We start from the raw sequence: 13,805 nt of genomic DNA, 5'->3' as shown, positions 1-13,805 counted from the left end.
TGAGGCATTTAAATCCAAAGCATTTGAATTCTTCTACGACCTTGAACTCAGAGAGACATAGTAACCAAAGACTGCATTCACTCTACATATTTTATAGATAAACTGATATGTACAAAACTTTATTGCTCAAATCTATGAGTGGTTTTCATGGTGGTTTATATTTTTTTTATATTTATATTTAGATGATGACTATGTTTATAGTTTTACATGTACTTTAATCACACTATGTATAATTTTGCCATTTGGCTCTTGCCTTGGCATTTAAATTGAATAAATAAATAAATTATATTTTTTCGTTTGAGACATTTGTAAAATTAAAAATTGAACAAGCTTTTAACACATCAATAATAGACAAATTAAAAAATTTAAACTAAACTCCACTGAGGAAAGACATAAATAGAGGATATTTATTGAGAGTATGTGTGTTTTTAAAGGTTTAATAAATCTCCCAAAATCGTGCTGAATAAAATAATCTAAGTTAGTTAATAGGTTATGCATCACATAAACATTGGAATTAAAGCATAGCCACCTACCGACAATACTTGCCAAAGAAATATTTAGTACCTGTTACTAAATATTATTTAGTAGAACTAAATATTTATTTCCATGTAATAAGGCTTTGTTCATACAAAGAAATCATTTATTAAACTGTAACAAATAATATTGATGGGTACAAAATATTGGTTTCTCCTAAATAAATGAATAAAAATTTTGTTACTAAATCAGTTTAGTACTCCGTACTAAATCCTTCTATCAGTGTATAATTATAGGTATCGTTCCTATAATTATAGGAACCATTCCCATAATTATAGTAACATTTCCCAAAAATTATGAGTACAATTCCCATAATTTAAGTAATCGCTCCTAAAATGGTATAGGAAAACATATCATTCAAATTTTTGGAATGATTTCCGTATTTTTCTCTCCGTGTAGAATTAAAAAATTTATTTGAAATAAATGACAATCGAATAGAATAAATTTAGTTACAATAAAAATTCATTATTTCTAAGTCAAAAAAATATAGCTTCCGGATAAGTAATCACCAACATATCATATACTAAAACCTTTTCCGAAACACACTGCATCTTATGGTATAAGTATTATTCCGATCGGTTCAATAGTTTTCGCAGTATAACCGGACAAAAAAACCGGCTCTCCTTTTATTAATATAAATTTAAAGATTTTAATTTAACTTTGTCAAATAATATTTTAAGATAATAAAATTTTGACCTCAAAAATCAATACTTAAAAAGTGCGAAGCTTTAAAAAAAAATATGAAAAAACTTTTAAAAAAAATTGCTGAGTATAACACTTCCTTTTTCGATGATGTCATCTCTATTATAACATAACAATAAATCAATTTCCTAAAGTTCAATAGCATTAGATCAAATAAAATAGAGGATATTACAAAATGTCTGTAGCCTGCGTAACTTCCACTCCATATAAACCGATTGGATTTCTTCAATAATAAATCCTCGAAAAGTTTCTATTCGGAAAGTCACAAACAAAGGTCTATTAATTTAATCATCATTCAACCGAACTACCTTACATACTTACACGCTATAGATTGTAGCCATAGACTATTTCCAATCACCTACCAACGATCACTTAAAAGTTTAAACTTTTTTAATAATTCCTCATTTTTCTCAAGTAATACTTTTAAATTAAAAAACCCAATCACCAACTGATCATTAACCGAGATGATCAATATCGGAAAAAATAACGCAAACTTTCAGTGAAACTAAAGTGACGTTTGTCGTAGAAATGCTATAAAAGTAGTTGTAACAAGTACTTTTAATTTAACCTCCAGGGGATACAGTAATTACCGAAACTCGTTATAACCTCGATCGAAGAATCCAGTGCATTAGGTGCAAAATCTCCTGAGGATTCGAACATGATTGCCAGAGGTAACTCTGCCCCGTAATTGGCTGAAACTAAACTTCATAAGCCAGAAAATGTTCTTATAACTCATAGTCATTGATCCTTTGATTCAGATATCCACTTAGATGTTCACTGTTCACTGCCGAACGATTAATTGCCAGTGACGTTTGTTTGTCTGGTCAATAACTTTGATCTCGTTCTGACATATGAGCAAATTTATTTGATCTAAATTTGCGGTCAAAGTCCCTTTAGAGCACGGGAAATAAAGAAATTTTTCACCGGTGCTACACACGGAAAAAAGTAAACTGTAATAAATAATAGTCGATTTAAAATAAGTAATGATCAACTGCTAAAGATTAGCATTTCAAACAGTAAAATCGTGATTTTACTAATCACTTTATAATATTTATCATTCAAATGCTACAATTTATACTTTATATGGGAGAAAATACTATTTCAAACAGTAATATTTGCTATGTAAATGTCGAAAATGTTGAAGTATCCCGTGTAAAAAAAATTTATTCCTAAGGGATGCCTCAGGAATCCCGCATCAGGAACGTCCCGCTCGTGAGACGGACAGGAACTATGAGCGGACGATTGACGGGACATATTAAAATATCGGAAGTAGCCGAAAAAGCCTTGAAAACCTAAAAATGATCTACGAGATAATTCAGGGTAGTTTCAGGTTTTTCTTCAGAATATAAAAAATTATAAAAGTGCCGCGGAAATTCCTGCAAATAACCTGAGGTTGAGTTTAGGATAGTTTCAAATAATTTTGCAGAATACAAAATTAATAATAGCACCGCTGAAATCCCTGTAAATGACCAAAGGACTAATTCGAGGTAGTTTCAGGTTCTTTTGCGAGATACAAAAACGATAAAAGTACCGCTGAAAGTCCTGCAAATGACCTGTGGAATAATTAAAGGAAGTTTCAGGTTCTTCTTCGGAATATAAGAAATTATAGAAGTACCGCTGAAAGTCCTGTAAATGACCTGAAGAAAAATTCAGGATAGTTGCCGGTTCATCTGTAGTATAAAAAAAATAAGTAAAGTACCGCTACCATTCTTGCAGATGATCTCGGGGATAATTTAGGGGAGTTTCAGGTTCTTTTGCGGGATACAAAAATGATAAAAGTACCGTTGAAAAACCTGGAAATGACCTGTGGGATAATTTAAAGGAGTTTCGGGTTTTTCTTCGGACTATAAAAAATTATAAAAGTGTCGGTAAAATTATAACTTAAGTTATTTTTATTTATACCAGAGATGAACCGGTAACTATCCTCAATTTTACTTAGAGTTATTTGTAGGAATTTCAGCGGCACTTCTATAATTTTTTATATTCTGAAAAAGAACCTGAAACACCATTTGCAGGACTTGAATTAGCCCTTAGGCCATTTATAGGGATTTCAGTGGTGCTATTATTACTTTTGTATTCCGCAAAAGTACTTAAAACTATCCTAAACTTAGCCTCAGGTTATTTGCAGGAATTTCCGCGGCACTTTTATAATTTTTTATATTCCGAAAAAACACCTGAAACTACTCTGAATTTTCTCGTAGATCATTTTCAGGTTTTCAAGACTCGTTCGGCTACTTTCAATATTTTAATATGTCCCGTCAATCTTCCGTTCATAGTTCCTATCCGTCTCACGAGCGGGACGTTCCTGATGCGGGATTCCTGAGGCATCCCTTAGGAATAAATTTTTTTTACACAATAATTATTATATAATAATTAAGAATTTTAACTTTGATATTTATCATTTCGTACCTAAAAAATGATCGCATGATATGTAAAAAATATAAAATAAAGTTACTAAATCCACAGATTCGGTAGAATCTGGCGCCAAGTTCCGTTCAAATCCGTTGTCAACGGAGCGCCAGACTACCGACTATGTTTACTGTAAGCAGAACGGTATTTTGAGGTTACAAAATTTTATTTAATTCCACGATACTTTTTTTCCTAAATTGTATATTATAACAGTAATTCATACTTTATTTTACTGTTATTAATTAATTATATTCACTTATAACAATTAATCTACTTGAAATTACTAAATTTAATCAGCACAAACTATAGCAGAGCAAAAATTTCGATCCTGACTTTTTTTCGATGGGCAAAGTGATCTGCCACAGACTAAATAATTCGAGAATGCATAGTAATCCTTCATTAGATGGGAAACTACAGTTAAAAAAAGATATTTCACAGCTTGCATCTACACCCGCCAGGGTGCGTTGGAATTATTTTTACATAAACTAGCTTCAAGAGGATAGTTTGCTATAAAAAATGCAGCTAACGCGAGATTTAAGTTGGTATCAATTGTAAATTTTTATTATAATTACAAAAAATACTAAAATCTGAACAAAAACAGTTTCACTGTAAAAAAATCGCGCCAAGTCCACGTTCATAAAACTATTAAGAAAAAAAAATTTGTTTTTCTTTACAAAGAGATATAAAAATTAAAAATTAAAAATCCAAGTAACCGATATGATTGTTTATGATTTTCGGAAATTAAAAAAAATTTTGTTGTAAATTTAAAAATTTTAAAAAAATTTTTGGAACGTACTTGGTGTGCGTCATTGTGTATTTCAATTTTTTTAAAGTCTAGTAAATAGATTTTACGAATTTCATTAAAAGTATTAAAATATTTTGCAACCGCGCACACTAAATACGTTACAAAATTTTTTTTTTAATTTTTAAATTTACAACAAAATTTTTCTTAGTTTCCGAAAATCATAAACAATCATATCGGTTACTTGGATTTTTTAATTTTTTAATTTTATATCTTTTTGTAAAGAAAAAAACAAATTTTTTTTTCTTAATAGTTTTATGAACGTGGACTCGGCGCGATTTTTTTACAGTGAAACTGTTTTTGTTCAGATTTTTAATACAAGCAACGTCAACATTTACAAAGTGAAATGGTAAATTTTAAACGCAACGCTAAAAATCAAACTATAATTATTGACTTGGTTGGACTGGTAAAATGTATATTTTAAGATTCGAATTTTTATTGTTTCAAATCGATACTGCCATTCTAATACGTCGTATCCCACATTTAGAAAATTTTTCAGCAGACGGTAAAAACGATTAATTTTGAACATTGATTAAATGGGGTTCGACAGATGAAAATATTTATTTAAAAATAGTTATTAAACTATTTGACCTTTAAAATTTTGATATGACTTGCATAATATTGTTATGATTTCATTTTTCAAAAAAAGTCAATTTGTCAAATTTTGTGGGATACGACGTATTAGAATGGCAGTATCGAAATGTTAAATTCTCCTAGAGTGAAACCCCCTTCTCTTTCATCTGAGTTCCCCTTCTCCTCATTGAATGGACTATATATGAAAACGGCAATTTTTACTGCTTGATACTGTAATTTTTTAAGATAACAGAGTGGTTATTTACTATAGTGACAGCTACTAATCAATTATTTTCAATATTAAATTATAAATTGTGGCTTTTACAATTTCTACGTTACGTTCTGTAATATTTATATTTTTGCTACCCCGATGTCCGCTGTACTGTTTGAAATTATAAAAACTAACCGGAATCCGAGTGAATTTTAGTCTACTTTTTTCCGTGCAGAGAGTATAGTTCAGAAGAGGTGAAAAAAAATTTTTTTAACAACTTTATTTTTTCCCGAATTATAGACTTTCCGTACATCCGCATTTATAAAAGGATTTGTTTATAGTTAAAAATATTTTTTAATATTTAATAAATCATTTATTAAAGACCACTTTTTAGTATTAAACAAATATTTTTTAGTATTTAAAGTGATTTGTTTGTATTTAATAAATCTGATATTCATTTATTAAATATTAATAAATCTTTTTAAATACTAAGAAATATTTGTTAAGGGCTAAAAAGTGGTCTCTTATAAATGATTTATTAAATATCAACAAATATTTTTAACTATAAACAAATTCTTTTATCAGTGCGGAATAAACTTTGTGCGGATATACGGATTCAAATAAAATTTTTTTTTCAAATCTGGTTTATTGAGAATTATAAAATTATTATCGTTAAACAAAATTATAAGTTAGAATACAAAATTCAAGTAAATTTTATGAAGTGAAATTTTCATCATAAAATTAGTTTAGATAAATTAACTCATATGATATATTAGGGTGTCCGTTATTTACCAATTTGGTTTTTGACTTTGCAGTGCGCATTAGATTTTTAGTTCGTGACCTAATAAAAAATATCAGACCCGTATAAGGTCTTAATATTGATATTGAACCGTGCCACAAAGACGATACATTTCTCATTTAAATAACATGGGGTTCTGGTACGTTTTTTGTTTCTATGTATAGAACGTTCAATTTTCTACAAAAATACTTGTTTACCAGTGCCATATATGGACTGGCATAGAAACAAAAAAATTAATTGTAAAACGTGCCAAAACCCAAAATTATTTAAATGGGAAATGTATCGTCTTTGTGGTACGGTTTAATATCAATATTAAGGGCTTATATGGGTCTGATATTTTTTATTAGGGGACGGACGGGCAAGACGGAGAGGGTGGGTAAAATGAATAATCGTTTTAAATCGCTGGTCGGTCGATAGAAACATTTTAGACAGCAATCTATCAATCTATTATGTAACTACACTTACCGTTATCGATAAAGCATTGGTTTTGCATACTTGTGGGAATTTTTTTTTTATAAATATTGAAATTTAGGAAAAAAAAAATTTTAAATCGTAAGTATACAGTACTTAGTTTAATGTTGTTAAGGACGATGCAGATTTGATTTTTTTTCTTCATATTCAGGACGCGGTTGATATTTTTGCGACGATTGTTTTGATTGAAATGTATTTTCAATCAGTATTCGTTTTATGCGACCTGAGTATTCATTTTGCCCGCCCTGGTAGGGCAAAACGGATAATGTTGACTTTTTTTTTAATTTCGAAGAAGAATTTCTTTGTTATTATTTTTATTTTACTTTAATTATAAACTTCAATTACCCAAAAATTATTAGCCAAAGTTAAGAATGGATATGATTGTAATATATATTTGTTATTTCATTTTCAAATTAACATATCCGTTTTGCCCGTCCTTCCCCTAGATCACGAACTAAAAATTTTAGGGGCGCTGCTAAGTCAAAAACCAAATTGGTAAATAACGGACAGCCTAATATTATATATACTTTCAATAGTAATGTTGTGATTAAATCACTCAGGTAATCAGTCATCGGCATTAAATTAAATTATTATCTTTCTCATTCTAAAAGTGTACAATTATACGTTTTGAACTGAAAATCATCACAAAGCTTATTAAAATTATTCCACAAATATTTAAATTAACATAAACATGTCTAAATTTTAAGTAGTATTCATGAAACATAAAAACTGTGATAAAATTCTTCGTAGTCTTTATTAATTTTTATAAAAATAATAAAAAAAAAATTTTCGTTCTGTTGTTTAATTTCAAAAGTCGCCTATCGGCGACGAGTCGCCTTCAATAACATTTTAGTCGCCGAGCCTTGTTAAAAGTAGCCTAAATGGCAATAAGTCGCTGCATCTGGCAACCCTGGTATTCATAGGTCAGAGTGCAAAAATCAGTTAGCGGGGTAAGATGGGCCGTGTAAAATCTTTAAATAATTAGTTTTTAACGACTGAAGTGCTTTCTAAAGTTAGAAATCTGGAATATAAGAAAAGAAAAATTTTTTCTCGGCTCTTGAGAACTTCTTGAGAGTTTGAAATGAATTATGAAGAATACAAAAGTCATTAAGCTTTAGTTAGTAGGTCATGTATTATATGAACGAAGAGTTGAATTGAGGCTCAAGTTACGGCTCATTGGGCTCATTGAGCTTAATTAGATATTTTAAGGCTGTTTTTTTTATCTCCGGAGATGCTGGGGTGAGTTTATAAGGGTAGAAAGCACGAAAGTATATAACGGCAGTGTGTAGTGTGTAGTATCTGCTTTCGAAGAGCTTAAGCTTCTCATCACACTCGGAAAATAAACTTCAAAAGTCCACGCGTCCAATCCCTTTTCTAGTTTTATCAACCCTCTTCTCTAACTAAACTCCATCCTAATTCCCAGCCAGCTCCGAGAGGAAAATCCACTAACTCCAAACTCGGATTTTACTGCGTCTGCGTTTTTGTTGAAAGCAAATTAGTTTATTATTTCTCTAAACGAAGAAATGGTGTGACGTTCACCGTAATTGGAGATTTTGGATCTTTGAATTTACCTGACGTTTAATTTATAATGAGGAGTGAATTTCAGATTTAATGATCTTGGATTTTCCATTCGTGGCATATTTCGGATATTTTAAAAACTAAAATTAAAATTTCAGAGGGTTAAAATACATTTCACTTGTAATTTAAAAAATTCATCTTCCAAAATTGAGTCAATTCTTCAGTCGATCTTTAAGGGGTATTCTATTCTTTGTATTTTGTAGTCTGGATGATACGCAAAATCGTGAAGCGTTCCACATTTTTACAAATATAAATAATGCTGTGAAGCGGGAAAGAATAGGAGTTACGGTAATTATTACGTGAAGCGTTCCACATTCACGTAACAGGATATTGGTAGGGAAGGATTGAGAAAGGAATGTGGAGAGGATCATCTTAATGTGAGTTTATAGAATATGCGAGAAAAAATTATTAGATAGCTCGGACTGGGATTCGAACCCAGAACCTTCCGAAGACATGTCGGCTACTCTACCATTTGAGCTATCCGGTCTATACTAAATTTCCTTTCGCTTATTCTATATACATTAAGCCACACCGTCCATCTTACGGCAAGTATTTTTACAAATATAAATAATGCTGTGAAGCGGGAAAGAAAATAAAATAAATTTCGATTAGTTTCTTCTAAAATTAACTATTGACAAGTCCTTCAATCTCCAGAAACTCTTAAATGATAAATGTCCCTCAAATAATTCTCCATTCTTCATTCTTGCAATAAAATTAAGCTCGTTTACAATTTAAACACAATTGAATATAATTTTAGCAATTAATAGAGAACTCAATCACCCAAAAATTAATCAATTTTATCGACTGGGAATTATTGAAGCTCATCAATACTGTCAATTCAACCAAAAACACATTCATCTCGATCAAGCTGAAAATTATTCAACGAAATATTTTTAATTATTCACCAGCCTATTTTTTTTTTTTTAATCACTTATTTGTAAATTTCACTAAAATTGTACACTAACTGATGCGAAAAAATTACTCTGAAAATAGTTGAAAAATCCTAACCTTGGAAGAGATAGCGAGAGCACCCGTGTAATTTGACGTGGAACTGACAGAAAAATCCAACGAATTGTAAGGGTTTTATCTGGGAGGGAAAACACTTTTAAACATTTTTTCGCCCTATTGTTACACGGCTATCTTTTTTATGTTTGTCTCGACAGCGCAGCCCCTATTTTATATCTTCGTATCACTTACACTCTAATTATTTTACGTGATATAATGTTCTTAAACTTTTTTGTCGTAAAAAATAAAAAAAATTCCTATAAACTTTCTGTACTAAAAAAAACAAAATTTTATAAAATAATTATTTGCAATAAAGAAAATTTTTTGATAAAAAAAAAAGTTTCAGCGATCTACCATTTTGGCCCAGAAAATTTATTCTCAAAATGGCGCATCGATACTTTTTACCACGCCTTCTAGCGGATGTAAATCGTAAAAAAAATTTTTCGTCGGTAAATCGTGCACGGAAAAAAGTAAACTGTAAAATTTACTCGGATTCCTGTTAATTTTTATAGTTTTAAACAGTACAGCGGACATTAGGGTGGCAAAAATATTAATATTACAGAACAATGTAGAAAGTGAAAAAGCCACAATTTATAATTTAATATCGAAAATAAGTGATTAGTAGCTGTCACTATAGTAAATAACGACTCTGTCATCTTAAGGAAGTTCGAGCGTAACTAATGAGTCAAAATAATGTTAAAATTTTTTTTAAATTTTAGTCTTCCTATATATTCGTCAAAATTCTTTATTTTAATTTAAAATAATTTAACCAATTTAATAATTTATGATTTTTACTTACTTAATATAGTAAAGTAATAAAATGACTTTCGTATTTATTACTTGCCGGAATAAACAGATTTGGCAATAGCGCGCTTGATTATACCTATAACAGAGACGTGGATGAGTGTGTGAGTTAAACATTTCTCTCTCTGTAACTATATTTCTATCCTTTTCTTTTTTCTCAGCTGTTGACGCGATGTTGTCAAATCTTTATTCGAATAAATGGCTGACGATAAACGAATTACAAACATAAAATTTGACTTTAAATATTTCAAAAATTATATCGGTAATGTATTATTATTGAATTGTTTTTATATTTTGCAATAATCCAAGTTTCTTGTGTATAGTTTTTTATCCGTTAAAGTTGGGAGGTTAATGTTGAAAAAAATAATTAAAGTCTCGACAAAAGTTTGTCCGCCATAAGAGCCCGTGTATAAGGAGATAAAATATGTGATTTTTTAAATTTAATATCTAAGTAACTAAACGGTGAATCTTTTTAAAATTTTGGGATTAAATAAATGACGTATTTATTTATACGTATACTTAATTTCAAAGCTCAAAGTTGGAATTATTTTTTACATTAGATTTGCTCGAACCTCCTTAAAAAATTACAGTTTCACACAGTAACAATTGCCATTTCAATATACAGAGTGTCCCAGAAGTAACGGACGCCATTGTAGCATCTGATAAAAAAAAAATAATTCTGAGACGAAAAGTCCTTAGCCATTTTTTAATCAGACGCATAGATAATTAATTATTAATTAAAATAATGTCCTTTTATGCGTTAAAGAGAGAGCACCAGTGTCCAGTCAAGTGCGTTCCAAACGAAGACGCTTGCACGTGTGAATGTGTAAGTAAATATGTGTGACTACGTTAACTATAGTAGCTAGTTAGTCATACAGTTAGTTGTGTCTTTGTTTGCCACATACTCTACTGGACACTGACGCTCTCTCTCTAACACATAAAGCGACGTTACTTTAATTAATAATTAATTATCTATGCGTCTAATTAAAAAATGGCTAAGGACTTTTCGTCTCAGAATTATTTTTTTCGTCAGATGCTACAATGGCGTCCGTTACTTCTGGGACACCCTGTATAGTGCATACTATGAGGAGAAGGGGAACTCAGATGAGGAGAAGGGGTTCTCACTCTGGGAGAATTTAACCCTTGAAACAGTAAAAATTCTACTCTAAAAATATACATTTTATCAGTCCAAGCAAGTCAATAATTATAGTTTGATTTTTAGCATTGCGTTTAAAATTTACCATTTTACTTTGTAAATATTGACCTTGCTTGTATTAGAAATTTAGTAACTTTGTTTTATACTTTTGCACGCCTCATAGCGCGAAGCGCGTGAGGTTGTGCTTTATACTCGACTCGTCAAGGTCAAGCAATTTTGTGATCTTTAAATGCTTCTATCACAACCATATTATACTTATACAATGATATAACTAGATGTACACCGAAAAAACACTTAAATTAAACCATCTTTTACTTTCTAAAGTCATTTCATGTTGCTGTTTTGAAAAAAAAAACGTTTTGAAAAAAATTTTACGTGGACGTCCAGATGTCACCCCATTTTGGATGTACCAACGATTACTCCCGAACAAATTGATATTTCAAGACCGGACCTTTTTTATTAGTTTAAGAATTCGATGAACTGGATCCGTATTTCATATCAGTGGCCTAGTTTACGTATTTTTTTTTAAATTGAATTTTTATTAAAATTCACTACAATACAACCGTACAAAGCCAAACGAACTTTTCTTATTTGTCACGTGAAAACTATGGCACCACTTGATCATGCTAGATTTTTTTAGACTGCGTGCGCATATGACAAGAAAAAAGGTTGCCGATATTTAAAAAAAAAATAAAAAATACTCTGTAAGAAATTACTTAGTTATAATTTTTTTTTTTAATCAATTACACAACTAATTTTTTTCTTAAAAAATGAATGAGCGTTATGAGGCGTGCACTTTTGGATTTTCCAAACTTTTTACGTATCATACGATCATTTTTTAGATACGAAATGATAAATATCAAAGTTAAAATTCTTAATTATTATACTTTAACATTTTCGACATTCACATAGCGAATATTACTGTTTGAAATAGTATTTTCTTCCATTTAAAGAATAAATTATAGCGTTTAAATGATAAATATTATAAAGTGAATAGTAAAATCACGATTTTATTGTTTGAAATGGTAATTTTTAGCAGCTGATCATTACTTATTATAAATCGACTATTATTTATTACGGTTTACTTTTTTTTGTGTGAAAAAAAAATTCTCCAAATTGCGCAATCGAGATAATAATGACCAAAAGAGAAAAATAGGTCAAGCATGAGGCAATTTCGAGAAAACTATCCGAGAGTGTATCGTTAAAAGTTGTAAAATAGGATGTTGACGAGTTGATTCGCCAGAAATTAACTGTCATCTAGAGGAATCAAGGTACAACGTAATCGAGGGAAATCCAGTTTGTAGATTAGAAGTGGGTGTTATCTGGCGGTTAGGTCACCTGTCGTTTTCGTGACCCAGATCAACTCGAGGGATATAATACAGTGAGCTTCGCATAAAGAGCTTCGGATAAACGAGTGGATAAAAACAGAAACAGGAATAAAACTAAAACAGCAGCTTTAATTCAGTAATCCGAGTTCTGAAGTACGGCGACACACTACTTGTTATTCATTAATTCATCGCTACTCTATTCATACTACTTAATGGCCTTAACCATCCGACTATGCAGTGTCTTTGTAGGCTCGGTTTTTGCCTAAAGATCGTTTGTTAACGATTTATTCAGTTAATCGCCGTTTTGAGAACGTCTGAAGCTTTATATCAGCTCGGGATGTCGGAAACAAATCTAATTATTGTTTTGGTGACAGCTTTGTTTTTTTTCGATTGTTTATAAACTTGTTGGAACAATGAGTGTTTGCTTCAATCAGTATTTTTTTTATAGTTACAATTAAATTGCTTTAAAAAAATTAATTAAAAAAATAATAAAAAACAGTGAAAAAATTTATCAAAAATATTTTTAATTAGTTTAAATTTAATAAACTTCATTTTTGACAATAATATCCTAAAGTTTTAAAGTCTTCTTATAATCTATATTATTAAGAGAATGAGCAAAATTTTGTGGCCAATGTATTTATATGATAAAATAGGTTTTTATGGTTAAATTTGATATCGTTGGAAAATTCTTGACTTGAATTTGTGCCTTTTCAAGGTTTCATATCATTCTCACCGATAGTCAATTTATGATGATTAGTATTTGGGCAGTATTCAAAAATTCTCTATTTCTAGATACATAATTAAGAAATGACCTTGTTTCTTGTGAACTGTTGACATTTTTAAAGATATAAGCTCATCTCGATATTACACTCATCAAGACCTTTCATTTGAGTACCCACATCAATTTTTCATATATTTATATATATTATATATATGTATATAAAAAATATATGAAAATGCATATGGGTATTCAAATGAAAGCTCATGATGAGTGTAACATCAGAATGAGCTTATATCTTCAAAAATATCAATAATTTAGAAATGATCATGTATCTTGTGAACTATTGAAACTTCTAAAGATATAAGCTCATCCTGATGTTACGCTCATCAAGACCTTTCATTTAAGTACCCACATCAATTTTTCATATATTTATATATATCGTATGTATATATGAAAAATATATGAAAATGCATATGGGTATTCAAATGAAAGCTCATGATAAGTGTAACATCAGGATGAGCTTATATCGTTAATATCAATAATTAAGAAATGACTCCGTTTCTTGTGAAATATTGACATTTTTAAAGATACAAGCTTATCCCGATGTTACACTCATCGAGACTTTTTATTTGAGTATCCACATTATTTTTCATATATTTCTATATTATATATATATTTATACTACCAGTTTTTAAGCTCTAAAAATTATTTT

At 29.9% G+C, this 13,805-nt stretch overlaps 1 protein-coding gene across 2 annotated transcripts in view; it reads right to left on the bottom strand.

The window, feature by feature from the left end:
- LOC123272749 overlaps positions 1-13,805 on the bottom strand; it is a 146,754-nt gene that overhangs the window by 114,081 nt on the left and 18,868 nt on the right. The gene's annotated exons all lie outside the window — the stretch shown is intronic.

Source organism: Cotesia glomerata, linkage group LG10, assembly GCF_020080835.1.
Source record: "Cotesia glomerata isolate CgM1 linkage group LG10, MPM_Cglom_v2.3, whole genome shotgun sequence".
In the NCBI taxonomy this organism is placed as follows: domain Eukaryota; kingdom Metazoa; phylum Arthropoda; class Insecta; order Hymenoptera; family Braconidae; genus Cotesia; species Cotesia glomerata.
Note: the sequence above shows the minus strand (reverse complement) of the source record. Positions and strands in the feature narration are given on the sequence as shown.